This window comes from Nyctereutes procyonoides, unplaced genomic scaffold, assembly GCF_905146905.1.
Source record: "Nyctereutes procyonoides isolate TBG_1078 unplaced genomic scaffold, NYPRO_anot_genome, whole genome shotgun sequence".
Taxonomy (NCBI): Eukaryota; Metazoa; Chordata; class Mammalia; order Carnivora; family Canidae; genus Nyctereutes; species Nyctereutes procyonoides.
This window is the reverse complement of record NW_026575142.1, coordinates 13687115-13705021: the sequence shown is the minus strand read 5'-3', so window position 1 is coordinate 13705021 and position 17907 is coordinate 13687115.

Genomic DNA, 17907 nt, shown 5'->3' with positions numbered 1-17907 from the left:
TTCTAGTTTAGAAACAATTTATTAAGAACACAAAAACCTATAAAATAACGCAATGGTTACCAATACACGTACTCTAGAGTTTGCTGATTACAGCATTTGAAAAACAACACTATGCAAGGGAAGGAAAAGGAATCCCATCACTTCTGCACTGATAGGGTTTGACCTTTAACACCCGGCAGATTTGGAAATGCGCCAAAGTCAACCAGGGTTGAGGGTAAGGAGCCCACCCTAGCTCAGCTGGCTGTTGGACCCACCCCTGAAAGCACTGGCTCATTTACCCAAGAAACTAGGCCAGAAAAGGCCAAAGCCTAAATAAAATAAAGATCTCTGGCTTTTTTTTTTTAAGGTCATCCTAGAGAGATTATTACTTTTTTTTCCTCCTTCCTGAAGGGGAGCCAAATGTATCACCCCAAAACAAGTCTCTGTGTATAAGGATTCTTTTGAGGTAATCAGTTTTAAGAAACAGCAGATGGAGAAGAAGCTCTGAAGAGTAGAGGTTACCCTTTTGTAAGGAAAATCTACATTTATAAGGGAGATTTACATTAGAAAGGAGGCCTGCACCAGGAAGAGAGCTACAGCCAGTAACTTTTTCACCTGAAGGGCTTACCTGAGGGACCATCTTTGTTTACCAAACATCCCTCTTCCCACTTTCCCCTCATTTGCTTCTCCTTTTGAAGCCCCAGCTGGTTTCCTGGTGCTTAGCTCAGGATGGTATATACATCGCAATGGTCTTTCTAGTCATCTTGAGAAACTCCTATTTCTGAGATGTTAGTATGAATATATGTAATTAAGCTGGTTTTATTTTTCTCCTGTTAAATTATCTTATATTGTGGAAGCTGAGGGGCTGGGGGATCTTGGCCAAGAACTCAGAAGGATAAAGAGAAAATTATTTTCCTCCTCTGTATCACCTAGAAAGCAAAGCTCTTATTTCCCTAAGATTACTACAAAATAAGAATAAAATAAGCATTTTTTTTTTAAGAGAGGGAGAAGGGCTGGGGGTGGGTAGGGACAGAGGGAGAGGAAGAAAGAGAACCTTCTGTAGGCGCCACATCCAGTGTGGAGCCAAGGCTAGGCTCCCAGGGGCTAGATCCCAGGACCCTAAGATCATGACCTGAGCCGAAATCAAGAGTCTGATGATGCTTAAGCAACTGAGCCACCCAAGTGTCCCTTTAATAAGTATCTTTAAAAGATAAAAGGATATATTTGTAAGTGTTCAGTTCATACCTGGTTTCCACCATGGGCTCAATAAATTATAGCTATAATCATTATTGTTGGGGATCCCTGGGTGGCTCCGTGGTTTGGCAGCCTCCTTCAGCCCAGGGCGTGATCCTGGAGCCCTAGGATTGAGTCCGACGTCGGGCTCCCTGCATGGAGCTTGCTTCTCCCTCTGCCTGTGTCTCTGCCTCTCATTCTCTCTTTCTGTGTCTCTCGTGAATAAATAAATTTCAAAAATGTTTTTAAAAATCGTTATTAGTTTTTAATTATATCTTAAAACTCAAATTAAAATGGCCAGGCCAGAGATGAAAACAGTAATGCCCCACTCCAGCTATCACCCAGGTGAGCGCGTACACACCTGTTTTGGTTTATTCATCTTTGCTTATACCATTGTCCCTGGCCCTTTTCTTTGTTTTGTTTTTATATTGCTTTAAGGATGCTATAGTAGTGGTGGATCAAATTTTACATTCCTTAAAATTTTACAATCCAGTTGACTTTCCCATCAGAAGAAATACACTTGTTGCCTCCAAGCCTTGGCTATTTTAAGGGCTGTACATCAGTGACTAGATTGTACAAGTTTTACATTCCTAAACACTAAATACCATGGTGGCTTGGTAAATTGCAAAAACCTGTAAATTTTTAACAGGATCCAAGGTTCTAATCTGGTATTATTGCACTAAAAAGTTTATTTATTTTTTAAAAAGAATTATTTATTTATGCTTGAGAGACACACACACACACACACACAGAGAGAGAGAGAGAGAGGCAGAGACACAGACAGAGGGAGAAGCAGGCTCCATGCAGGGAGCCCGATGTGGGACTTGATCCTGGGACTCCAGGATCATGCCCTAGGCCGAAGGCAGGTGCTAAACCACTGAGCCACCTAGGCTGCCCATTGCACTAAAAAGTTTAAAGGTGTGTATATGACGGGGTACCTGGATGGCACAGTGTGACTCTTTGTTTCAGCTCAGGTCCTGATCTCAGGGTTGTGAGGTCAGGCTCCAAGCTCAGTGCAGAGTCTACTTGAGATTTTTCTCTCCCTCTGCCTCTGTCCCTCTTGCTTGTGCATGCACTCTCTAAAATAAATCTTGAAAAAAATAAATAAAGGGAGGTGTGTGTGTGTGTGTGTGTGTGTGTGTGTGTGTGTGTGTGTAAAAACAAAGTCTGTAAAGATATACAATAAAATATTTATCTCTGGGTGGTAGTATAACAGGAGTTCTGTATTTTCTCCTTGTGTCCATTTAATACCTCAAAAGTGAGCGTGAATTACTTGCATTTTTTTTTAGTTAGAAATGTACTAATGTAAACATTATAATCAAATATCTTTAGATAAACCTACTAGGGAGGGCTTTCTGGTCTCCTTGGCCTGGTGAGTCCTCTTTGTATCCCACCAGGCCCTGAAGGAATCATACCAGTTATCTATGATGTCCCCACTTTGCTGTCTGCACCCTTAATTCCAGCCAGGCATTTTCAAAAGGCAACCAGCAAACCTGAGTACAAATTGATGCCATTGCTACTGAAAAGATCTCTGAGTTTTTACTCTATTAGATGTGAGCTGACAGTTTCATCTTTGAGACTGAGACAGACCTAAATTTTAATCTGTCACTTAGGAACTATATCATGTTGGACACACGTTCGCAATCTATAAAAATGGGTACAAGACTCCTGACTTCACAGGAGAGTTATGACTATTAGGGAGGGATGAGTGTACAACTCCAAGGTGCCTGGCAAGAGCCAGCATTCAACAGGCAGTAGCTATGTTTATGGTTCTTCTCTGTAGGTATCGCAGCAAGTGGTCCTTTTTCTTTCCACCACCCCCTAAGTATGAACCTCTCCGAACAGCAGGCTCTCCTACGCAGCCTTGCCAGTAAAAGAGAACCAGCTCGCACTCTTTGCTGTTGAAATGATAAGATGTATACACCCCTTAAGAGAGTACTAGTTATATATCTATTTTTAGATTTTTACTATTGTATATGTGAAACATATACGATCTGTACTTAAGTCAGTTGTTTATACTGATCTAGCAGCTGATTAAACGAGTAACAAATCATAAATGTTCCTGCTAATCCCAGAATAACAAAGCTTTTGTCCTGCTTTCCCCACCGGTACTCTTAAAGACCTTCTTCTTCTCTAAATAATCAAGTTGATAAAATGCTTTATGGGCAGGGTTCACTTTTAGATTCAATATCTCTGAATCTTTTTTTTTCCTGTTTGACAATTATCTCCTAATCTATATTTCTAAATTTGCCAAGGCTACAGCCAGAGGTCTCTCAAATCAGACTGCCTTGGCTCAGATTCCAATTCACCATTTTCAAACCACGTGATAAGTTACTTAACACCATTGTGTTTCAAATTCCTTCACAGTTTAATCAGTAGCTATCCTATCTCATTAAGCAAAGTGCTTAGCACAGTGAGTAAGTAGCCATTATTATATGTGATCAATATTATAAAAGTGAAATATAGGGGCATCTGGGTGGCTCAGTGGGTTAAGCGTCTGCCTTCATCTTAGGTCATGGTTCCAGGTCCTGGGATCACCTCATGTTGGGAATACTTCTCCCTCTCCCTCTGCTCCTCCCTGTCCTGCTCATACTCTCTCTTCCTCATAAATAAATAAATTAAATTAATAAATAAAATCTTTAAAAATAAAATAAAAGTGAAATATACTCCAAGAACACTTGTAACTCCATCAGAATGGCAAACTGTCTACCTGCAGGATTCTCTTTCAAATGATAACCATTGTCAGAAAACCATTCAATGTGCATATAATTGTCATAGCAAAGACAACAGGACATACACAGACATGCTCTAAAGTAATTTCTGTGTGACAGATGTTACTGGAAGTTGAGTGGCAGACCATTATTCACTCCTGTGGAGAAACCTGGTTTGGGGGTTTCCCATAAACTACAGTAATCACTAGTTGGCTCTGCTACCGGTCACATTCAGTCATTTCAGATGTGTCTGAATGCGGAGTTCCTTAGTATTTGTTTAATCCCCGGTTTCCTCTCCTTTATTCCAGCCTCCCCCAGCAGATGTCCCCACACATGTGGGAGTACTTGAGGAAGTCCAGCAGAAGCATACCCCTCAAGGGGACACATCAAAACTATACCCTGACCGTTATCTAGAAACTAGCTGAGCTGATGGAAGGGCACGAAGTTTCTCATTCTTTGTTCCTCCCTCCCCACTGTGTGCAATCACTCAAAACACAGATCTCTGTACATGCCAGCACCAGTGACGATCCTGTAAGCAGGTTAAGCAGTACCGTGGAGGATCAAACCTCTGCCTTGTAAGCCCGTGTTTTCCACAAACCCAACTCCCAGAGATACTGAAGACGTGCTTCAGAGACACTCATTTGAATTTTTACTTCCATGGTGCAATGCCCTCTGACCTAATTACTATTATCACTCAAACCCAGAAAAGACAGGTTACATTATTTGGCAATTGAGAGGGAAAAACCTGAACCAGAAGGATCTCCTGATATTTCATATCAATAAATTAGAAGAAAATAACCACATCCCCCTGAAAAAGATGGATATCAGCAAAAATATCTTGTGATAGGCTACATGTGACGTGGAAGCAGTTTCATCTAATTTTTTATTCTAATAAAGTCCCAGAGCTCTCTAAGAATCACACTGTTGGTTGAGACAGGTTGGAGGTCATGGAGCAGTTTTATATGTCTAAAGTTGTAACAGTCTGTGGAAATTATATTTAACCATGTGTAAACATCTGGTGTGGAAAAACTGGATTGGCCCAATGGTAGGCCCAGCTGGAAAGCACCAGAGTGGTTAAGCTAAAGACTGCTGGAGCAATAACCCAGCTCTCTGCTATAGGAGATTACCAGGCTGGGAATACCTCCCAGGAGATTTTCTGGCCTCCCCTGAGGATCCAGGCTCACAAAGAGTTTGATTTTCCTTTCTCAAAATTTCTATACTACTTATAGTCTCATGTTTATATTCTATTACTGGATTTTAATAAGACTGTAATAAAAGGTTAGATTAGTCTAATTGTTTCTTTTTTTTTAAGATTTTATTTATTTATTCATGAGAGACACAGACTGAGAGAGAGAGAGAGAGAGAGAGAGAGGCAGAGACACAGGCAGAGGGAGAAGCAGGCTCCATGCAGGGAGCCCGACGTGGGGCTCAATCCGGGGACCCCAGGATCACGTCCTGGGCCAAAGGCAGGCGCTAAACCACTGAGCCACCTGGGGATTCCCCCAGTCTAATTGTTTCTGTAGATTGGTCTTTCCTCACTATGTAGCTCTCTCCTAATTAGGATCATTGGTAATATCTTTTGAACATCCAGTAACTGCACAAAAGCAATAAGTACAGAGCAGGTGATACTCTCAACTCGACTGGATAAAAACACCAGTGTTCAAATGTCACACCAGCTTAGCGTACTCCTTTTTTCCACATGTCAACAAGCAAACAAAACATGTGCCTCATAGGGGCACCTGGGTGGCTCAGTGATTGAGCATCTGCCTTTGGCTTAGGTCATGATCCCAGGGTCCTGGGATCAAGTCCCACATCAGGAACTCCCCGCAGGGAGCCTCCTTCTCCCTTTGCCTTATCTCTGTGTCTCTCATGAATAAATAAATAAATATCTTAAAAAACAAAACAAAACATGTGCTTCATAAAATAGATTAAAAAAATTTTTTTTTAATTTCTTAGTAATCTCTGCAGCCAACATGGTGAACTCATGACCCAAGAACAAGAGTTACACACTCTACTGAGTGAGCCAGCCAGGTGCCCCAAAATAAAATACATTTAAATACTTAGGAAGTTATTGCATGTTTCTGGTATGGTAGAAAGATTTAGGGGATCCCTGGGTGGCTCAGCAGTTTAGAGCCTGCCTTTGGCCCAGGGCGCGATCCTGGAGTCCCGGGATCAAGTCCCACGTTGGGTTCCCGGCATGGAGCCTGCTTCTCCCTCCTCCTGTGTCTCTGCCTCTCTCTCTCTCTCTCTCTCTCTCTCTCTCTCTCTCTCTATGTCTATCATAAATAAATAAATAAATCTTAAAAAAAAAAGAAAGATTTATTAGCCAGGTGATCTGGTCTATAATACTAGCACTACAAACTACCTGTGTGACCTGGGGCAAATCACTTAACTTCTCTGCGCTCGGTAGTTATTAGTCCATTTGGTCATGTAACAGATTTTTAATTATCATTTGATTTATTCAGAATGTGCTGCTGGATAAGGAATACAAAGGTGAATAAAGCTTCCTCAACTATCTTCCAACACCTATATTAAGGTTTTCATTTCTTTTTTTTTTTTGAATGTTTTTTTTTTAATTTTTTATTTTTTTTATTTTTTTTTCATTTCTGGGATTTCATTATTTTGAAAGTTCTCCTTTTGTTGCTCTCGGAGTGTTCCCTCTTTAGAGCACTCTGTCGTTTAATATGTTCTCATCCCTTTGAGAATATTAATGTAGTCTCTTCCTGTTACTGTTTATTTCTCCATGTAGAGTCTCTGTTTTGGCCAAGTTTCCCCTTTCATATTACATGCTTTCCTCCAATGCCATCTTTCAGAGTGAGGAAGAAAAGCTGATAGGAAGCTTGGAAAGCCCGAGGGTAGCTTGTCAAGTATGTTCTCACTACAGAGCAGTGGCTTTCAAAATGATTTCACCAGAGATTGCTGGGAAGATGACAGAGTAGGAGGACCTTAACTTCACCTCGACCCACAGACACTACTAGATAACACTCGCATCAGTGTAAATGACCCAGAAAATGACCCGAAGGCTGGCAGAAAAATGCCACAAGTAAATGTAAAGAAGAGGCCACACGAATAAGGTAGGAAGAGTGGAGACCTGCTAGGGAGCTGAACAGACCCGCAGGGCTGTCCACGGGAGGGAGGAACTGCAGGTATGGAATGGGGAGAGAAACAGACATCATACCAGGGAAGATGAACCCCCAAAACATTTGGCTTTGAAAACCAGAGGAACCAAATTTCATGAGTTCTTACAACCAGCGGGATGGAAAATCTGGAATGCTAACAATCAATGAGCTCAGCTCTGGGAGAGGCAGGAGTGCAAGAGGAAATGGCATCCCCACCCTTAAAGAGAACACAACCACCTACAGAGATACACCATAGAAGCAGCAATTTGAAAAAATGTCTCTGGGATATACGGTAGGGAGAGGTATTGAGTAATCTCAGAGCTTGTCCTGGAGGGACAAAGATCAATGGGGGACTCCTCCAGAACACAGGAACTGGGAGGCACCATTTCCCACCGCAACACCCCGGCAAAACACAGCTACCTGTGGGAACCAGCTTGTGCCTACATGTAGCACCTGACTTCTTGACACCAAGCCCTGTTGGACCCTGGCTCACGGGTGCCAACGTGTCCCGGTGGACGCCCCGGAGACTCAGACCCCAGACAGGCAGATGCAATCAGCAAGAGGGTTTATTGAACGTTTGCGCAAACGGGCCCTCCGCCTCGAGGAGGAAAAGAGCCCCGATTAGCAGTTACAGGGATCTTTTAAAGGCAAAAGGAAAGCAACCACCTAAAGGCAAAAGAACCACAGGAGTCGCATAGTGTCCAGGTGGATTCCACAGAGGGTCAACTTGAACCTATTCAGGGACATTCCAATCAGGGTGTGGGGGGAAATGGTTTTCTTATTGTGAACAGAATGCTTTTAGTTGCTAAAATTTCAGGAAGGCGCCTGGATGGGCTGCCTCTGGGTTAGGGCTGGCCCTACTTACAAGGGGGGAGGTTTCTTCAGCCCTGCCCTGGGCTTCATGGATCACCCTTTCTGGTCAGGCTAGCCTCAGTCCCCATGTTAAAAGTCCCCTGTCCCAAGAAGATAGTTGCAAACCTTGCTAATACATTGTCTCCTGACCCACACACCTTGTGGGGCCTTGATCCTGGCAGCAGCAGGCCCCCTCTCGCAAAGGACTGGTGTACAAACCTTACTAAAACTGCCTGCCCTAACCCCACACACTTTTCATATCCACCCCCTCCAATACATCCTCGGATGCAGCTCATTCTAAACAGGGCCAAAAGCCTGGCAGTGTGCAAGCGGCCCAGACAGGGACCAGAACCACTCCAAATGACTCCTGACCCAGAAAGAGGAGGAGATAACCACACACACCACTCAGACTGCAGCCTCAGCACGGGGCTGGAGGCAGACGTCTAGTCTGATTGCAGCTCCTGCCCACCAAAGAAAGCCTCTCAGGGGCAACACAGGGAAAGCACCCTGCAGTTTGGGGCTACTGCACCTCTGGCAAACACCTGGACTGACTGACTCAGCTCAAGTCCAAGGTAGTTAGACTGGCCCAGTAACACCACCACACAGACCAAACCCTGTCTACCAAAGGCAAAGAGTCCCTGTATACAACTGGACTGAAGGAAAAAGCAGCTCAGCCACCACAGCAGGGTATATGCAACACAAAGACACTCCTGGAGCACCAGGTGTGGGTCAACAGAGGACACTGCACTGGAGAGCACTACACAACCTCTTCACACAGGGGACATAGCTGACCTTTCTAACACACAGAACAGACAAAATGAGGAGACAGAAGAATATGTTCCAAATGAAAGAAGAGGAAAAAAAAACACACCAAGAGATCTAAGTGAATCAGAAATAAGTAATATGCACTATAGAGAATTTAAAGTAATGAATGTAAAGATATTCACTGGACTTAAAAGAGTAGGGAACATCAGTGAGACTCTTAAAAAAGAGATAAGAAAAGAACCAATCAGAGATTAAGAACACAATAAATGAAATTAAAAATACACTAGATGGAATAAACAGCAGACTAGAGGAAACAGAAGAACAAATCTGCAATCTGGATGATGCAATATGGGAAGTAATCAAGCAGAGTAGTGAGAGAAAAAAAATTATGCAAAATGAGAATAGACTTAGGGAACTCAGTGACACTATCAAGTGTAATTACATTCACATTATAGGGATCCCAGATGGAAAAGACAGGGAAAAGGGGGCAAAAATTTATTTGAAGAAATAATAACTGAAAACATGCCAAATCTGGAGAAAGAAAGAGAAATTCATATCCAGGAGGCACAGAGATCCCCCCCAAAAATCAACCAAAGGTGTTCCATACCAAGACACATAGCAATTAAAATGGTAAGAAATAGTGAGAAGAAAGTGTTAAAAGCAACAGAAGAAAACAGTTATATACAAAGGAAACCCCAGAAGGCTATCAGCTGATATTGCAGCAGAAACTTTGCAGGCCATAAGAGAGGGATAGGATATATTCAAAATGCTTAAAGGAAAAAAATCTACATCCAAGGAGACTATCATCCTGCAAGGCAATTGTTCAGAATAGAAGGAGAGATGAGAAGTTTCCTAAAGAAAAGTTAAAAGGAATTCATGACCACTAAACTAGTCCTACAAGAAAAGCTAAGGGGACTCTTTGAATGGAAAGGAGATACCAGGGATCCCTGGGTGGCGCAGCGGTTTGGCGCCTGCCTTTGGCCCAGGGCGCGATCCTGGAGACCCGGGATCGAATCCCATGTCGGGTTCCCGGTGCATGGAGCCTGCTTCTCTCTCTGCCTTTGTCTCTGCCTCTCTCTCTCTCTCTCTCTCTCTCTCTCTCTGTGACTATCATAAATAAATAAAAATTTAAAAATGGAGATCATTCCTGTTCTTAAAAAAAAAAAAAGGAGATACCATTAGTAAGAGTAATAAAAGTAGGAAGCACAAAAGCAGTAAAAATTAGTGCACCCCTAAAAATTAGTCAATAGTCTCACAAAATCAAAGGATGTAAACTATGCCACCAAATCCCTAAAAAGGGGAAGGGAGGTTGCAAAGAATGGGTTCAAGCTTAAGCAACTTAATATGGACTGCTACATGCAGAAGATGTTATATAACCAAAAGCCAGTAATCGATATGTAAAAAATATAGAGAAAGGAATCCAATTATATCACTGAAGAAAGCCAAGTTATGAGAGAAGAGAGCAAGGGAAGAAAAAACAGAACTACAAATGCAACCATTTGCAAAACAAGTAACAAAATGGCAATAAACATATAAACATAGACCTCTCAATAATTACATTGAATGCAAATGTACTAAATGCTCCAATTAAAAGGCATACTGTGATGGAATGGATAAAAACAAAACCCATTTATTTGCTACCAACAAGAGACTCTTTTCAGACCTAAAGATACATGGAGTTTGAAAGTGAGGGGAGGGAGAAACAGTTATCTTGCAAATGAGTTTGAAAAGAAAGCTAGGGTAGCAATGTTTCTATTGGACAAAATAGACTTTATTTTTTTCAAAATAGACTTTAAAACAAGACTGTAAAACAAGAGACAAAGAAGGACACTATATAATCATAAAAGGGACAATCCAACAAAAAGACGTAACAATTGTAAATATTTATGTATCCCACACACAGAAGCACCTAAATACATAATGCAGTTAATAATAAATATAAAGGAAGTAATTGATGGTAACATAACAATAGTAGGGGACATTAACACCCCACTTATGTCAATGGACATATATATATCATCCAAACAAAATCCAAAAGGAAACACTGACTTTGAATCATACATTGGAATAGATGGACTTAACAGATATATTTAGAACATTCCATCCTAAAACAACAGAAGATACATTCTTTGCAAGTACATATGGAATATTCTCCAGAATACATCACATATTAGGCCAGAAAACAACTCTCAACAAATTCGAAAAGACTGAAGTCATACCATGCATCTTTTCTGACCACAATGCTATGAAACTAGAAATGATCAACAAGAAAAAATATAGAAAGAGCAGAAACACATGGAGGATAAATAACATGCTACTAAATTATAAATGGTGCAACCAAGAAATCAAAGAGAAAATCAAATAATATATGGAGACAAATGAAAATGAAAACATACCGGTCCAGAATCTTTGGCATGCAGCAAAACCGGTTCTAAGAAAGCAATTTATAGCAACACATACCTAGCTCAAGAACTAAGACAAATCTCAAATAAACAACCTAATCTTACAAAAGAGTTAGGAAAAGAACAAACAAAACCTCTAAAAAGCAGAAGAAAGGAAATAAAAAAGATTAGAGCAGAAATAAACAATATAGAAACTAAAAAAGCAATAGAACAGACCAGTGAGGGATGCCTAGGTGGCTCAGTGGTTAAGCATCTGCCTTTGGGCTCAGGGAGTGATCCTGGGGTCCCGGGATGGAGTCCCCACATCAGGCTCCCTGCATGGAGTCTGCTTCTCCCTCTGCCTATGTCTCTGCCTCACTGTCTAATAAATAAAACCTTAAAAAAAATAAAAAGAACAGACCAATGAAACCAAAATCTTATTTTTGGAAAAGACAACCAAAATTGATAAACCTCTAGCTAGATTCATAAAAAGAGAGAGAGAGAGAGAAAGAGAGCACACATAAGGTTTAAATAAACAAAATCACCACTAAAAAAGGAGAAATAACTGACACCACAGAAATACAGACGATTGTTAAGAGAACATTATGAAAAATTATATGTCAACAAATTAGACAACCTAGAAGAAATGGATAAATTTCTAGAAACATCTGTCTTCCTAAAACTGAAGCAGGAAGAAATAGAAAATTTGAACAGATTGCTTACCAGCAATGAAACTGAATCAGTAGTCAAAAAATTCCCAACAAACAAAAGTCCAGAACCAGATGGTTTCACAGGTGCATTCTATCGAACACTTAGAGAAGAGTTAATACCTATTCTTCTCAAACTATTCCAAACAATAGAAGACGAAGGAAAGCTTCCAAGTTCATCCTATGAGGCCAGCAGTATTACCCTAATACCAAAGCCACATGAAGAGACTACATAAGAGAGCTACGTAAGAGAACTACAGGGGTGCCTGGGTAGCTCAGTAGTTAAGTGACTCTTGGTTTTGGCCCAGGTCATGATCTCATGGGTTGTAGGATTGAACCCTATGTCAGGCTCCCTGCTCAGTGGAAGTCAGCTTGAAGATCCTCTCCCCCTGCCCCTCGTCCCACTTTCTCCTCCCTCATATAAATGAATAAATCTTTAAATAGAAAGTACAGGCTAATATCTTGGATGAACATAGATGCAAAGTCCTCAACAAAATATTAGCAAAGTGAATCCAATAATACATTATAAAAATCATTCATCACAATCAAGTAGGATTTATTTTCAGGATGCCAGGGTGGTTCCATATTTGTGAACCAATCAACGTGACACATCACATCAATAAAAGAAATGGTAAAGACCATATGACCATTTCAACAGATGCATTAAAAGCATTTGACAAAGTACAACATCGATTCATGATAAAAAATTCTCAAACAAAGTAGGTTTAGAGGAAACATACCTCATACCTCAACAGGATAAAGGCCACATATGAAAAACCCACAGCTAAAGTAGGTTTAGAGGAAACATACCTCATACCTCAACAGGATAAAGGCCACATATGAAAAACCCACAGCTACTCAATGGGGGAAAAACTGAGAGCTTTCCCCCTAAGACACACACAATCAATGATACAAAATTCATTAAGGTCCCAGGATACAAAATCAATGTACAGAGAAATTAAGAAAGCAATCCCATTTACAATTGCAACCAAAAATTCAAAAACGCCAAGGAATAAATTCAACTAAGGAGATGAAAGACCTGTCCTCTGAAAACTTTAAAGCCTTGATGAAAGGAACTGAAGGTGACAAAAACACATGGAAAGACATTCCGTGCTCATAGACTGAAAGAACAAATATTGTTAAAAGGTCCATACTACCTAAAGCAATCTACAGATCTCATGCAATCCCTATCCAAATACCAAGAGCATTTTTCACAGAACTAGAACAAACAACCCTAAACTTTTTATGCAATCACAAAGGACCCAAATAGCCAAAGCAATTTTAGAAAAGGAAAACAAATCCGGAGGTATCCCAATTCCAGATTTCAAAATACACTACAAAGCTGTACCAATCCAAACAGTACGGTACTGGCACAAAAACAGACACATTGATCCTGAGATCAACAGGACAGAATAGAAAGCCTAGAAATAAACCCACAATAATATGGTCAATTACTCTTTAACAAAGGAGGCAAGAATATGCAATGGGAAAAAGACAGTCTCTTCGACAAATGGTGTTGGGAAAACTGGACAGCTACATGCAAAAGAATGCAACTGGACCACTTTCATACACCATACACAAAAATAAACTCAAAGTGGATTAAAGATCTAAATGGAGACCCGAAACCATAAAAATACTGGAAGAGAGTGCAGCCAGTGACTTCTCTGACATGGGCTTTAGCAACATCTTTCTAGATATGTCTCCTGAAGCAAGGGAAATCAAAGCAAAAATAAACTATTGGTACTACATAAAAAAAAAAAAGTTTCTGAACAGTCAAGGAAACAAGTTCCCAGACCTCTGGCCACCTCTGAACTTCTCATGCAAGTTCCCTTTCCCCAGGAAAAAGGAAAAGTATCTTCTAGGTAGGTCTAAGACAGAAGGTCTGACCAGACAGCCCAGTGAGATCACCTTTACTTGTGCTTCAGTTTGGGGACACATTACTGTATCATGAAATCAATTTACCTGGCTGTGTCCATAAAATAGAAAATATGAGAATATACCACACGCAAAAAGGAAAGTATTGATAAAGTATTGTGGAAAAGGTTTGTGAAAATTTTATTTAAGACACACACATGCAATACATAGGGTTATGTAAAATGTATTTCTTACTGTTTACTTGGTCAAGACATTTTTAAAAAATTTATTTCTTTCAATTCTAGTATCATTACTATACAGTATTGTACTAGTTTTAGTGGTACAATATAGTGATTCAACAATTCCACATATTACTTAGTGCTCATCAAGATAAGTGTACTCTTGGGATCCCTGGGTGGCTCAGCGGTTTAGTGCCTGCCTTTGGCCCAGGGCATGATCCTGGAGTCCCGGGATCGAGTCCCACATCCAGCTCCCTGCATGGAGCCTGCTTCTCCCTCTGCCTGTATTTCTGCACTCCGCCCATCTCTCATGAATAAATAAATAAAATCTTAAAAAAAAAAAAAAGATAAGTGTACTCTTAATCCCCTTCTCCTATTTTACCCATCATTCCACCTACTTCCCCTCTGGTAACCATCTCTTTGTGTTTCTCTTTTCTTTTTTCTTCCTTTATTCATTTATTTTGTTTCTTAAATTCCACATGAGTGAAATATATGGCATTTGTCTTTCTCTCACTGACTTATTTCAGTTAGCATTATATCCTCTAGATCCATCCACGTTGCTGCAAATGGCAAGCTTTTTTTAAAAAAAAGATTTTATTTATGTATTCATGAGAGAGAGAGAGAGGCAGAGAGAGAAGCAGGCTCCATGCAGGGAGCCCGATACGGGACTCAATCCTGGGACTCCAGGATCACATCCTGGGGCGAAGGCAGGCGACCAATTGCTGAGCCACCCAGGCATCCCAATTTCTTTCTTTTTTTTATGGCTAATATTCCTCTGTGTGTGTGTGTGTGTATACACATATATAGCACATCTTCTTTATCCATTCATCTTTGAGGGACACTTGGGCTGCCTCCATAATTTGGCTATTATAAATAATGCTGCAATAAACACAGGGGGGCATATAATCCTTCAAATTATTGGTTTTGTGGTCTTTGGGTGAATATCCAGTAGTATGATTACTGGATCATATGATACTTCTATTTTTTAAAAAATATTTTATTTATTTATTCATGAGACAGAGAAAGAGCAGAGACACAGGCAGAGGGAGAAGCAGGCTCCATGCAGGGAGCCTGACGTGGGACTCCATCCCAAGTCTCCAGGATCACACCCTGGGCTGAAGGTGGTGCTAAACTGCTCAGTCACCAGGGCTGCCCTATTTTTTTTTTTTTTAAGATTTTAATTTATTTATTCATGAGAGACAGAAGAGAAGGAGACAGAGGCAGGGAGAAGCAGGATCCCCCTGTGGAGCTAGGAGCTGATGCAGGGCTTGAACCCAGGGGCCTGGGATCACAACCTGAGGTTTAGACAGACCCTTAGCAGACTGAGCCACCCAGGCTCTCTGGTACCTTTTTTTTTTTTTTTTAAAGATTATATTCATTTATTCATGAGAGACACACACAGAGAGGCAGAGATATAGGAAGAGGAAGAAGCACCCCACCCCCCAGCAGGGGGGATTAAATGGGATTTAATGAAGGAACTGAAGTGGAACTCTACAAAGCATTCACCAGTAGCCCTGAGAATCCATCTTTTTTTTTTTTAAGATTTTATTTATTTATTCATGAGAGACACACAGAGAGAGGCAGAGACACAGGCAGAGGCTCCATGCAGGGAACCCGATGCGGGACTCGATTCCAGGATGCCGGGATCACACCCTGAGCCAAAGGCAGATGCTCAACCACTGAGCTGCCCAGGCATCCCAAGACTCCATCTTATACTAACATCTAAACTGGATTATAAATTTAGAACGGTACTAGTCCTCACTATCATACGAGGTCTTTGTTTTTTCATCGTAGGAGGTTTTACAACCATGCTCAGCGGCCAGAGAAGGCCTACAGGGCAGCAGCACAAGCAGGGAAGGGGCTAAAGCTAGTGGTGAGTGAGAGATCGAAGCAATGGACTGTGAGGTCTGGGCTAGAGAGGAAAGGTCTAAGCATGCTGATCACCGTGCGCAAAGGCAAGAAAAGGAAGAGCTGTCAGAAGGACAGCAGCTTTTGGTAAAATGTAAAGAAAGCCATGTGCAAGTAAGCACATGAACAAACGAGACAGAACAGGAGACGATTCTTGAGTCATACTCTTTTTTTTTTTTTTTCGAGTCACACTCTTGGGCTAACCATTCTGCAAATGGAACTGTTCTCAGATGTGAGAAGAATTTGGCAACCATTAGAATCATATCGAGGGAGTCTGGAGGTAAACTGTTTGATGGCTCATTTGCATAGCACTAAAATTCCTGAAGGTAATGACAAATACTGGGTCACCTGGAGGATGGTAAATGAGAGCCTGGAAACAGATAGTAGAACTGAAGGCAGGGGTGGTAGGAACCTCAAGAGGCTTTGGCATCAAAGCTGGAGACTAATGAACTGAAATCAGCCCTGGAGAGCTAGGAGAATTTGGATGCCACTTTCTTGTTTACAGTAGATGAAGGGTAGGAAGCCGTGGGGTGTCATCTGAAGCCCTGGTATTGGCCAGGTGGCCCTAATGAGGGGCCAGGCCTGTCAGAAGTTACTGAGTGCTGCAGTAAGATTCATTTCTCTAAAGAGCTGCAGGCAACAAGAGTTCCCACAGAAAAACCTGAGGTCCACAGTGTTGTTTTTGGTGAAACCTAAACATCTCACAGAGGGGATGAAGGCTCATAAAGAACATGCTGATGCATTAGTGTGATCATTAATTCATTAATTCTTTCCTTTATATCAAGCCATAGTTGAGGGGCTACTGTTCTCCCCTACTTCCCCAGGATCATGGTCATCGTCAATGTTCCAGGCAAATCACTACCAATCCATCACTTTGAACTAACAAAGGAAGCTCCCTTCCCATTCTTGTGGTAGGCATCGGGAATACTAAGTCTCTATTCTCAAGTGAGAACAGTCTAAGATATGAAATAGTCTTTGATGGGAGCTCAGAAAAGGAGAACCTCACTAGATCTGGAAAGATAGAAAATGACTCCTCAGAGGTCATTCTTCTATGAGGCAAAAGCTCTTGGAGACAGGTATTTCCTAGGAAGGAAGTCTGCAAAATGCAAATAAACCACTTAAGATAAAGTAAACCTACTTTTCATTGGCTGCTATTTCTGGCCTACTTTCTGAGAAAAGGAGTTAGCCTGAGACTAAGTGAAAAGAGAAGGAGGCCAAGGGGAGGTATTCCATGCTGGACTGTAGTCTGAGGTGCACCACAAACACTGGGGCCTTTGCAAATTCCAGGGCAGCCCAGCTCATAGCGAGAAAGGGCATAAACAAATATACTGTTCTTGCATTTCATTCACCCTCACTCTGCCTCTGGAATTATTAGCTTTTCTTTTAAAGAGAAAGACACCCTACTTCTAAAGACTTGGCCCAAAAAGGGCTGAGTAGAGAAAGAACAAGGAAGGAGAGAGGAATGTTGTAGGTGACTGAACACCAGTGTGTGTAGATAGAGGAGAACACGCAGATCAAAACCTCCAAGAATGGGACGCCTGACTGGCTCAGTGGTTTAACATCTGCTTTGGCTCAGGGCGTGATCCTGGAGTCCCCGGATCGAGTCCTGCATCGGCTCCCTGCATGGAGCCTGCTTCTCTCTCTGCCTGTGTCTTTGTCTCTCTCTGCCTCTCATGAATAAATAAATAAAATCTTTTTTTAAAGATAGATTTATTTATTCATTCATTCATTTATTTATTTATAGAGACACACACAGAGAGAGAGAGAGAGAGAGAGGCAGAGACACAGGTAGAGGTTGAGAAGCAAGCACCCTGCAGAGAGCCTGACGTGGGACTCGATCCAGGGTCTCCAGGATCACGCCCTAGGCTGCAGGTGGTGCTAAACCGCTGCACCACCAGGGCTGCCCAATAAATAAAATCTTAAATTAAAAAAAAAAAAAACACAAGAACATTTTTAGGGTGGAAACAGGAAGACTGCCTATAAAGATAGGCTTGCATGGGTTCCTGGGGAAATGTGACCCATTCCATAGTCAGTGCTGGGAAAGGGATAAAAAGAATACCAAGTGACAGAACAGATGATGGATGATGGAGTTTTAAGAAGAAATGAGAAACACCAGAGCCATTGGAAAGGCCAAAGAAATAAAGACCAATAAGTAACAG